General features: G+C 47.1%; 1 protein-coding gene across 1 annotated transcript in view; it reads right to left on the minus strand.

Moving 5' to 3' along the window:
* Positions 1–13062, minus strand: part of COL19A1 (collagen type XIX alpha 1 chain) — a 1445738-nt gene that overhangs the window by 754870 nt on the left and 677806 nt on the right. The window lies entirely within an intron of this gene.

Here is a 13062-nt window from a genome sequence, read left to right on the forward strand (position 1 = left end):
AGGAACCAATGGCCTGAGAAATTGCCTGATTAGATTGAAATGTACAACCGTATCCCAACCAGCGCAACAGGATATGTCCCAGCTTACTTGATGTGTGGACGGCCAGGTAAACTCTCCATTGACCTAGAAATGGGAGTCCTAACTCCTGATACCATATCCAGCCAATTGGACATGGATTGGAATACAAAAAGACAACTGCAGTATCAAAAAGTTCAGCAATGTGTAGAGGAAAGTCTTGCTCAAGCCAGGCAAAAACAGGAAAGGAACTTTAATAGACATGATCTGGCAACCCCCTAATCAACAGGTGATCAAGTGTTGAAGAAAAAGAGAAGAAACCACAAGAGAAGAAACACACCTTCCACCACAGGCAACCAACCTGATGTAAACCCAACTTTGAGTCTCCACATTTCAAAAAAATGTTTGTAACATCATCAGCACTGCAGTAGCAACAGTAGGCACAAAAGAAACCACAAAGATGGCACAGACTTCAGTAACGCAAGATCAGTACATGACACTAAAAATGATACCATCACTTAGTCTTCCTAATGTGTGACTGGGGTGCAAAAGTCATCAGAGATCCATGACTTGTTCATCTTAATGAAAGTTAGGCAGTCTACACTTTGAGGGGTCAGTCAGATGCGCTTATCTGTCAGAACACCACCAGCAGCGCTGAAGACACATTTTAAAAGGATGCTGGCTGTCAAGCATGACAAAACCTCCATGGCGTGACAAGCAAGCTTAGGCTACTCTTCCATTTTTGAAGACCAAAATGTATAAGGGTCCAAACCCCACCGATGGTATTGATATTAAGGTCCACATACTAATACACCATCCTCTTCAGTCGTTCCCAATGTGACAGACTTGTACTCTGTTTTGCTGGTGCACAGGCTAAAAAATGCATTAATCAACTCACAGAAATTGTTTGTACCACTTACACTGCTGCTGATTCTGCTACAGCTGCTGCTAATGTTTTGGCCATGACACCTTAACGTTCCTGAGGTTGGACGCCCACAACTGGGATGCATGCTGTGTGCCTCACTGCTGTCTTGGGGAAAACCACCGCTGCCTTGGGGAAAACTAAGATTGTCTACTAGTATATTTTGATACTCCACCATGAGCGCATCACTTTCCATCAGGGGAAGCATCTGGCAATATTTACTCTTGTACTGTGGATCTAACCCAGTGGCAACCCAGTGGTCAGCACTATTTCTAACCCTAAGAATAAAGGCATCATGCATCAAAAAGGCATTCATCAGGCGCTTCCATGAGGACCAAGGCCATTTTGTGTTACTGGTGGGATAACACACAAGGCTGCTTCTTCCATCCCCTCCCGCCAACCATGGAAAACAGAGAGTGGATCATTATCCTCTTCATCTCCTGACTGTTGAGCCTCCATCACCTTGTCCTTCTCAATTTTTTCCTTGGCTCCTACATCTTCATTAACAATTTGTCTGGCATCATGAGCCCCCCTTGATTGCTGTAAGCCACCCTCCCATGGCACCTGCCTGTGCGACGACAGTCCGGAAATTTTAGATATTGTTATCCCTTCCTCATCCTCCTCTGCTTCCAACTCTTCCTCTGGGACCATAATCTCCTCACGCAGACTATTCAAAGTGTGCTCCAGCATGTAGATGACTGGAAAAGTGATGCTGATGATGGCATTATCAGTGCTAACCATCTTAGTAGCCATTTCAAAACTTTTCTGAAGGGTGCAGAGGTACTTCTGTGACCACTCTGAAAACGTAATTTGCACCATATCTGGACTGCGTTGGCCCAGGTTATGCAAAAGGACATACTACACCAGGGCTCGTGGCTGCTGCCACAGCCACTGCAACATGTGCAGAGTGGAATTCCACCATTTCGGAACATTGCTAATAAAACGGCTAACCGGTTGACTGAAAGACCTCTTTAGTGATGCATGTTGATGATCTGTGGTGTGTGACTGCGGAAGTGAGCACACAGTGACCATGCTTTCTGCTGCAGCACATCAAGGCCAGGATAGTGGCAGAGAAATTACTGTACCACCAGGCACATATCAGGTTGCCACTGAGTAGGGCCACGACCAAGTTTGCATCATTATTGCACACGGCCTTCCCAGTCTCCAGGTTTCATGGAAACAGCCATTGCTCTAACTTGACCTGGATACCTGTCCACAACTCTTGAGCTGTGTGATTGGGATCTCCAAGGCATATTAATTTAAATACTGCCTAATTGTGGTGAGCCATGGCTGTGCAGTACAGAGGTTGAGGAGATTCTATTTGCACTGTTGGAAGGTGTGTCTGATTAAGGGAGAAGTTGAGGGCACAGGAGGTAGTGGAGGCAGAAGCAGAGGAGGACCTGTTAGACACAGATATTTGTCCTGCAATCCTTAGGGATTCGATGACTTGTGGAGCAGCCCCTCGACTTCTTGCCTCACCTCCACAGTCACCAGAGTCACCCAATGCCCAGTCAGAGAGATGTAATGCCCCTGCCCATATTTGCTCATCCAGGTCTCAGTGATGAAATGCACCCTGGCAGACAGATTTTTTCAGAGAATGGGTGATGTTTCGGCGATGTGCAGGAGTAGCGCAGGCACAGCTTTCTGTGAGAAGTAATGGTGACTGGGCAACTGGTACTGGGGGGACTCTGACAGCCATCAACTTTCGGAAACCATCTGTATTCACCAGGCAGAAAGGCAGCATTTCTGTGGCCAACAGATTGGAGATGGTGAAGTTCAAGCTCTTAGCTTTGCTATGTGTAGAAGGAAACATTAATTTACATGACCACAACTGCTGGACCGAGAGCTGACTGCTGTGCTGAGAGAGGGCAGAGCACGGAGAACAGTCCAAACTGCTGTACTGTGAGTGAGGTGCAGGTGAAGATGTTATGGTAGATTGAGAAATATGTGTTGTGATAGGTGACACAAAAGTAGCAGTCATGTCTACTTTCGTAACAGCTGACCGGCTCTCACTCACCCTGACTGTGATGGGTAAACAATTGTAGTTTCTGTGGCCGGAGATCTGTGTGTGAGCACTTGGAATGGTGACAGAGGAGGAAGAAGCAGCAGATAGTGTTGATGGGATGGCCGGTGGTTGTCGAGGCCCGCTAGTCTGCATTTTAGAGCAGTGAGAGTCCCACACTAAGGCATGTTGATCGCGCATGTACCGGTTCATGCATGCAATTGTCAAATTATTAATTTTTCCCTCTATTAAGATTTTTTTTTCAAATTTTACAGAAAATGTGTATTGGGTCATCCTTTGCGGTCTTAAGAAATGCCCAGGCTAGGCAACCCTTGTCGCCCTTGCAAACTGCACATTTGCGATCGATGCTGGCCACAGGCAGAGTTGGAGCTGATAATGCAGTGCTTGTCATGGCTGTGTCACTTCATGTCTGTGTGGGAAGCTGCAATGTAACCTCCTCATCTTCCTCCTCCACCACCTCCTCTGCTGAGCTACTCAGCTGCATATTTCTGGGTACACACAAAGTGGTATCTACAACCTCATCGCCATCCTCTCTGTTCTCACACTCCTCACCCTGAGAGTCACCCTCCTCCCCTCCCTGCCCTGACAGCACAATATAGTATGCGTGCATCTCTGGTATCTGAGTCTCATCAGGGTCACCTCCACCCTTGGTGGTTAACTTCTGGTGACGAGGGTCTGGATTCTGCTCAGATCCTACTTAATCAGGCCCCGGATCCAACATGAAAAAACGTTGGACATTGGTGTAGATGCTTTCCTCTTCTGGATTCTGTGATTCTTTGGAGCAGACCTCTGATACCCATGAAATATAATGTTTGAACAGCTCTTCAGAATGGCACATCTGAAGTTCCCCACAGTCAATTGGGCATTTGGAAATTTTTGACGTGGGGAGAAACAAGGGTGATTGGGGTGCCACCTCTGAGGACTGTACTGTCTGTGATGTTAAGGTGGAGGTAGAAGAGGAGAGACCACTTGATGCAGTGCTTGCCATCCATTCGCGCACATGCTCTTTCTGAGCCTCATCTACAAGGCGTACTGCTGTGCAGCTGCCTAAGAAAAGGAAGTCGGGTAGGCCGGCCAGTAACAGATGTTGTCAGTGGTCTTTGGATTGGACGAGATGGTGTTTGTTCAGTTGAGCTTTCATTCACATTAACACCTTACCCACGTAAACGTCAAACACCAAGCTTATTCCCCCTTCCACCATGACCTCGCTTTTTCCCCACTCATGTTGTAAGGAGCCTTCCCATCTTGTACCCTGCTGTTTCACAACTTAAGGCCCACAGCTGTCAGTCACCTGTCACTAAATGAACAATCACTATTTATTTTCATAGATAGTGTGCCTGCACAACACTGTTATGCCTAAGGATTATAAGTGAAAATATAGCCTTCTGATTTGCCACTGAAGCACAAACAATTTGAAGTAGATATTTGCGCCTAGTGGCTGCACCATTATATTACGCCTAACAATTTCTAAGTGAAACACTGGCCTTCTGATTTGCCACTGAAGCACAGTATAGCACAAACGATTTGGAGTAGCTTATTGGGCCTCATGGCTGCATCATTATACTAGGCCTAATGATTTTTATGTGTAAATCTGGTCTTCTGATTTGCTATTGAAACACAGTTTTAGCACAATTTGGAGTAGCTATATGAGACATATCTGAGGTGTTTTGAGTATTCGCTTTCTTACTTACTCTAAGATGAGTTTGCAGTGAATAGCCATTGTCATGAGTCTACGGGTAAGTCTCCATTATTCGAGACATATGGTTTTCATCCTTAATTCTGCATCTTTAATGAAAATCATTCATCAGGAATTCCTGAGGATTATCTGTTTTCCTTGCTGATTACTTCTGTGTGGCAGGGATTTCTTAATAATTTGAGAATGATGGGTTCCAAATATAAGAGTATGTCTGTTCGGAAACGATTGGCTGGTCCAGACCTGTGTGTTGATGATTTAGTTTGGTCGTCTACTAAGAACATTAAAATTAAAAGTTTCTTGTTGGAAACTGGGACTCAGGTTCATTGACCAAAATAAGGATGGAGGAAAGATGATGAGTTCAGATTTGTCCACATTGAGTTTGATGAAGCGAGAGGAGAAGAAGGAGGATATGGCTGATAGACACTCCGGGATTCTGGCCAGCAGAGAGGTGACATCTGGGCCAGAGAGGTAAATCTGAGTGTCGTCAGCATACAGGTGATCATGGAATCCATGGGACTTTATGAGTTGTCCAGGCAAAGTGTATAGATTCAGATGAGTACTTAGGTACTTTAAAAATCCATAATACATTTCACAGATAAATTCTCCAAAAATACACTGCTTCCTCAGAACCAGATCTATGTCCTCTTGTTATTGGGAATCTGGAGTTTCAGATAGTCAAAATTATTGATTTTCGCTTTGCACGCCAGTCACTTCAGTATTTGGTGCATTATAAGGGTTACGGTCCTGAGGAGAGAATGTGGGTACCAGCATCAGATGTTCATGCAACCAAGTTGGTTCGGTCCTTTCATGCCTCACATCCAGAGAAACCTGGTACTGAGGTTCCAGAGTCCTCTCTTAGGAAGGGGGATACTGAAACAGAAGTACTGTGACAGAGAGAGGTTCCTTCTATTTCAGGGGTAAGAAGATCGAAGCGTTTTGCTACACGCACACCTGCACTGGTTGGATTGGCTTTGCTTTCCAGGTAGCTATGCAGATTTCCCTTGCTCATTGGTTGCAAGGATTAAACTCTCCTGCTTGTCTCCTAAAGCCTTCAGTCCTGAGTTTTCTCAGCTGTTCTGATTTTCTCTACTCATATCTGGTATAAGTACTCACTACTTAGCTTGGGTAGTTGCCAGTGATAGCTTGCTATACCTTGGAGTTTATTTGGTGTAGTAAGCCATGGAAAATGAAGCCATTTTGTAAGTTTGTCTAGTGTTTTCCATCTCCTTATCTCCCTTTTTGGCTTGCCTCACCACTTCCTTTCCCTTTATATACCATTCCTTAGTCTTGGTGTGCTGTTTTATTTGTTTTAAAATAATAATAATAATAAATTTTATTTCTATAGTGCAACATATTCCGCAGCACTTTACATTATAGAGGGGGCTTCTACAGACAATAGATGTTACAGCATAGCAATTAACACATAGATCAAAACAGATACCAAGAGGAATGAGGGCCCTGCTCGCAAGCCTACAATCTATAAGGAAAAAGGGGAGACATGAAAGGTGGATGGTAAAAAATTTTGAATGAGCAACACAGGGATATTTAGGTTAATCCGTTGAGGCGATAGGCCAGTCTGAACAAATGCATTTTTAGGGCACGCTTAAAACTGTGGGGATTGGGTATTAAACATATTAACATGGGTAGTGCATTCCAAAGAGATGGTGCACCACGTGAAAAGGTTCTGATTAATGAGGATGTTAACCTCAGATCATTAGCAGAATGGAGGGCACAGGTAGGGTGGAAGGCTGAGACGAGGGAGGAGATATAGGGTGGTGTGGAGCCATGGAGTGATTTGTGGGTGAGGGTTATAAGTTTATACTGAATTCTGGAGTGGATGGGTAACCAGTGTAAGGACTGGCACAAGGTAGAGGCATTGGTATAACGATTGGTGAGGAATATGATCCTAGCTGCAGCATTACGGACAGACTGGAGAGGGGAGAGTTTGGTAAGAGGGAGACTGATTAGTAGAGAGTGTGATAAAACACTCTGGGATCACCTTTGCTGGGGTGAAAGATCACGTGGGTTTAGCATGAAACTCAGGTGCACAGCCGGGATTCGGTCATAACTGACACTGGGTCAGGTTTAATTCAGGTGAAAGCAAAACATATAGGAAATAAAACATAAAACAAATCCTTGCCTGTCCGGCACTAACTAAACAGGGTCCGTACTTACTACCAACTGGAGGGCTTCTCCCAGCCAGCCAAACCAGCGTTACCATAAGCACAGCTTTCACTCACAAGTGTCGCTCACACAGACATGCTCTCTGTGTTCCCCAGGCTGAGCAATTAACACACCACATGGCATCCTTTTATATCTGCCTCCCATTACTCATTAGTCACCAGGTGAGATACTGACCAGACTAGGCCACATAGGAAAGGTATCTGGGCGAGATATACCTGCCCTCATCCACTATTCCCCCACGATTCTCACATATCCCCCCCTCTGCTCAGACCACTCCGGTTGAGCAATGACATCCACCAAACAGTGCACTCGGGACAGGGCATCCGCATTCCCCATCTGTACCCCCGGGCGGTGCACCACCGTAAAAGTGTAGGCCTGCAGGGCAAGGAACCACTGGGTCACTCGGCTATTCCGTTCCTTGTGTAAGTGCATCCACTTGAGAGGGGCATGGTCAGTGATCAGCCTGAACTTTCTGCCCACCAGGTAATATTTGAGGGACTCTATAGCCCACTTATTGGCTAGGCACTCTTTTTCTACTACCGCATACTTTTGCTCATGTTTATTCAGCTTCCTGCTGAGATAGAGGACGGGGTGTTCCACCCCGTCCCTTTCTTGTGACAGTACGGCCCCGATACCAGTCTCCGAGGCATCAGTTTGTACCACAAACTCGCTGCGTAAATCCGGAGTCACTAGTACAGGCTGAGAGCAAAGTGCCCGTTTTAGGCTATGGAAGGCTTCTTCAGCCGCTAAGTTCCATTTAACCATGACAGAATCTTTCCCTTTGGTAAGATCCGTCAGGGGGGTAGTAATGGCTGCAAAATTGGGAATGAACCGGCGATAATAGCCGGCGATCCCCAGAAAGGCTTGCACCTGCTTCTTGTTAACTGGTTGCGGCCAGTCCTGAACCGCTTGAAATTTATCAACTTGGGGTTTTACCATACCCCTCCCAGTTACATAACCCAAATACCGGGCTTCTTCTAGCCCGATGTGACATTTCTTGGGGTTCGCAGTTAGACCTGCCTCCCTCAGGTCCTCAATTACAGCTTGCACTTTCCAGAGGTGAGTCTCCCAGTCCAAGCTGTAAATGACAATGTCATCCAAATAGGCAGAAGCGTACTGCCTGTGTGGCCTCAGGACTCGATCCATCAGTCTCTGGAATGTCGCCGGCGCTCCGTGCAATCCACATGGCATATACACATAATGAAATAACCCTTCTGTTGTAGCAAATGCAGTCTTCTCTCTGGCCACCTCCGCCAGAGGGATCTGTCAATATCCCCTTGTTAGATCTAGGGTCGTAATATACCGGGCTTTCCATAACCGATCTATTAACTCATCGACCCGGGGCATAGGGTAGGCATCAAATTTTGATACCGCATTCAGTTTCCTGAAATCATTGCAGAACCGGATGGTGCCGTCCAGTTTAGGAATTAACACAATCGGGCTGGACCGAGCACTATGCGACTCCTCAATGACCCCTAACTCTAACATTGCCTTGACTTCTTGGGAGACGGCTTCACGGCGCGCTTCTGGGATTCTGTAAGGTTTCACATGGACAGTGACCCCAGGTTCCGTTATGATGTCATGTTTCATTAGCGTAGTCTGCCCTGGTTTTTCCGAGAAAAACTTTTGGTTGTGAAGTAGAAACTGCCTGACCTCGATCTTTTGCCGCTCCGAGAGAGTCTCTGCAACCCGTACTGCCGGTACGGTATGCAAGCAGACGGGCCGGGACAGACCCGCTGATAAGGCAGGCCGATCTTTCCAGGGTTTTATCAGATTCATATGATAAATCTGTTCAGGCTTCCTTTTACCTGCCTGATACACTTTGTAGTTTACTTCACCAACTCTTTCCTTAATCTCAAAGGAGCCCTGCCACTTTGCCAGGAACTTACTGTTGGCCGTGGGGACCAGGATCAACACCCTATCTCCGAGTGCAAACGTACGGATCTTGGCGCCCCTGTCATAGATTCTTTTCTGGGCTCCCTGAGCCTGCATCATGTGCTCTTTGACGATGAGCATAATGGCCGCAATACGGTCCTGCATTTGTGTTACATGATCTATCACTGTTTTAAATGGAGTGACCTGACCCTCCCAGGTATCTTTTGCGACGTCTAACAGTCCGAGGGGACATCGAGCGTACAATAACTTGAAAGGCGAGAACCCAGTGGAAGACTAGGGCACTTCCCTGATGGCAAAAAGCAAATACGGAAGTACATAGTCCCAGTTTTTCCCATCCTTGTCTACCGCCTTTCTCAGCATCTGCTTCAAAGTTTTATTGAACCGTTCGACCAGCCCGTCTGTTTGAGGGTGATACACGAACGTGCGTAACGGTTCGATTTGTAGCAACCTGCAGAGCTCCCTCATTACCATTGACATACAGGGAGTCCCCTGGTCAATAAGTATCTGTTTTGGAATACCAACCCGACTAAACACAAGCACCAGTTCATTGGCAATTGTTTTGGTGGCCGTGTTACGCAAAGGGATGGCCTCTGGGTAACGAGTGGCATACTCCACGATGACCAGGATATGTTGGTGTCCACGTGCGGACCGTGGAAGGGGCCCCACTAAATCCATCCCAATCCTCTCAAACGGGACTTCAATAATAGGCATGGGTATCAAAGGGCCGCAGAACCGGGGTTTAGGTGCAGAGGCTTGGCAGTCAGGACAAGACTCACAATATACACGAACATCATGATGCATGCTTGGCCAAACAAAACAGTGCAATATCCTTTCGGTGGTTTTCTGGACTCGCAAGTGACCTCCCATCACATGTCCGTGGGCCACGTCCAGCACTTTCCGCCAGTAGGGTTTTGGCACGACTAATCGCTGCACCGTGTCTTCCCCCTTTTTCTCTATCTGATATAATAAATCGTTCTCCAGGACCATGTAAGGATATGCCAGCCTAGTGCCAGGTTCTACGGGTACCCCATTTATCACTTTTACATTTGTCCTAGCCTGAGAAAGGGTAGGATCCTTTATTTGCTCACTTTGGAAGTCATATTTCTGGACTTCCAAATCCGGAAAATGGGGAGGTGGACGACTGCCTGCCCCCCCTCCTCCCTGGTCTGCTCAGTATGCCCCGCCATGACCGAAAATAGGAACTGAAGTCATTTCCAGTAGACTCGTCACTAGAGTCTTCCTGGGGAATCTCCTCCAGGGGTTCGGGACCCACCCGCGCCCTGGGAGAGAAATCACGTACACTGTTACCCTGGGGTATCAATTGATTCTCCCACAATTGCCAGAAGTGGGGGAAGTCCCGGCCCAAGATCACATCATGCAACAATGCGGGGATGAGTCCCACTTTATGTTGCACCGTCCCATAGGAAGTAGAAATGCATATGACCGCGGTGAGGTACGAACAGGTGTCTCCATGCACACATGTTTCAGAAAATCCGTCTAATGGTCCAGTCAGGGCTGACACCAGACTGGCCTTCACCAGAGTCACCACACTTCCCGGGTCTACCAATGCCACCACCTACTTCCCATCCACCGATATATCACACAGGTGTTTTTCCACATTACTTTGACCGACATTCACACTCACTATCTGGGCAACCATAGACATGCGTTTTTTAGAGTCTGTGACGTCGTACTGCATGGGTTCTGTAGTGACCGGACAGTTCGCAACGATGTGACCCATCTCTTGGCAGCGAAAACACCTAACAGGCCCCTTGCCTAGACCAATGTTCATTACTCTTGGTGTCACCGTGCGAGCAGTCCTGTTTTCCTCCTCCACTGTCTTAGGGATTTTTCCTTCTCCCCTACTCCCGGGAACAGTCTTACCGGCTCCACGTGGATATGATGAAGACGGAGGTGGGGTAGCGTCGTCTCTGAGTCCTTCCGTCACGGAGTAACACTCAACCATATCCACCAGTTGATCTGCCGTCGTAGGATTTCCATGGCTTACCCACTTCCTCAGGGCCGGCGGTAGAGCTCTAAGGTACTTGTCCAGGACGACTTTCTGGATGGTCTCTGGTGCCGTCAGCACCTCTGGTTGTAGCCACTTCTTCATCAGGTGGATCAGGTCGAACATCTGTGACCGCGGTGGTTTATCCGGCTGATAAGTCCATCGATGCACTCTTTGTGCACGGACAGCGGTCGTCACTCCCAGTCGGGCCAAGATCTCAGCTTTCAGTTTATCAAAGTCCTGCGCGGCTTCAGGTTCTAAGTCATAATAGGTTTTTTGGGCTTCACCGGAAAGAAACGGGGCAATCAGGCCGGCCCAGCGGGCCTTCGGCCATTTTTCTCGCACCACCGTCCGTTCAAACATGGTCAGGTATGCCTCAATGTCATCTTCTGTCGTCATCTTCTGCCAGTACCGACTCACGTGAATCACTCTCAATTCGGCTTCCGGGTTAACCTCAGGTAAGGTCGACAGGCGCTGCGCCACCTGCTGGAGAAGCGAACGATCTGTAGCTGTCATGTTCACCAACTCCTTCAGCTGGGCCATCATCACCCGATTAGCTTCTTGCTGGATGGCGGTGGACTGTACCAGCGCTTTTCACCACGTCCTCCATGTTCATGCTTTCAACGGGGTGCCTGCATTCTCCACCAATTTGTGATAAAACACTCCGGGATCACCTTTGCTGGGGTCAAAGGTCACGTGGATTTAGCATGAAACTCAGGTGCACAGCCGGGATTCGGTCATAACTGACGCTGGGTCAGGTTTATTTCAGGTAAAAGCAAAGCATATAGGAAATAAAACATAAAACAAATCCTTGCCTGTCCGGCACTAACTAAATAGGGTCCATACTAACTACCAACTGGAGGGCTTCTCCCAGCCAGCCAAACCAGCGTTACCGTAAGCACAGCTTTCACTCACAAGTGTCGCTCACACAGACATGCTCTCTGTGTTCCCCAGGCTGAGCAACTAACACACCACATGGCATCCTTTTATATCCGCCTCCCATTACTCATTAGTCACCAGGTGAGATACTGACCAGACTAGGCCACATAGGAAAGGTATCTGGGCGAGATATACCTGCCCTCATCCACTATTCCCCCATGATTCTCATAAGAGTTACAATAGTCCAGACGAGAATGAATAAGAGAAACAGTAAGAGTTTTTGCAGAGGCGAAAGTAAGAAAGGGTCGAATTCTAGAAATGTTTTTGAGGTGCAGATAACAAGAGCGAGCCAGTGATCAGTTGTGGGGGGTGAAGGAAAGCTCGGAATCAAGTATGACCCCCAAGAAAGCGAGCATGTACCTTGTCTGTTTCCCTTTGTGTCTTTATTATACTGCAAAACTAGCATTCCTGCTGCCACATGAATTAGCCATGGCCGTGTTTAGGGCAAGACAGGGATTAGGAATGTGATTGCTGCACGGGGTGAAATAACCCATCTAGGGACATCAAGGAGCTCAGGGTTTTGTAGGGCAAGATTCAGGGGTGCCCCTCTAATATTTCCCTAGTCACAGTGCTTCCCTTCCCATCCGTTTTGTTGTGCACCATCTGGCTCCATAGTGGAGCGTGACACAGGGGTCATAAAGAGATTAACATATCAGAAAGAAAAACCCAATAATATGCAATCTTACAAGACTAATTCTGTAATTTTATAGAATCAAATACTCCATAAACTCCACAACCCCTATCAACAACACACTGAAGAAAATATATTTCTGTTGAAGAGTCTTAACCCCACCATATAACAATTATCTGGCCTTGCAACAAAACTGTAATTTAGTTATTGGTCTCAGATAATAATAAATATTATAGTATAAGCTGAAGAGCCCGGCGCTGCCCGGGCATAGTAACTAACTGTGGTTAGTTATAACAAATTATAATTATCCTCCATCCCATAGTCCCATGCCCATATACCCATCACACATCCTTCATCCCATAGGCCCGTGCCCATATACCCATCACACATCCTCCATCCCATAGTCCCATGCCCATATACCCATCATACATATTCGCCATCCCATAGTCCCGTGCCCATATACCCATCATACATATCCTCCATCCCATAGTCCAGTGCCCATATACCCATCACACATCCTCCATCCCATAGTCCCGTGCCCATATACCGGTCATACATATCGTCCATCCCATAGTCGAGTGCCCATATACCCATCACACATCCTCCATCCCATAGTCCCAGGCCCATATACCCATCACACATCCTCCATCCCATAGTCCCATGCCCATATACCCATCACACATCCTCCATCCCATAGTCCCGTGCCCATATACCGGTCATACATATCCTCCATCCCATAGTCGAGTGC

The sequence above is a fragment of the Dendrobates tinctorius genome, unplaced genomic scaffold (assembly GCF_039654945.1).
Source record: "Dendrobates tinctorius isolate UK_male_01 unplaced genomic scaffold, ASM3965494v1 ptg000024l, whole genome shotgun sequence".
In the NCBI taxonomy this organism is placed as follows: domain Eukaryota; kingdom Metazoa; phylum Chordata; class Amphibia; order Anura; family Dendrobatidae; genus Dendrobates; species Dendrobates tinctorius.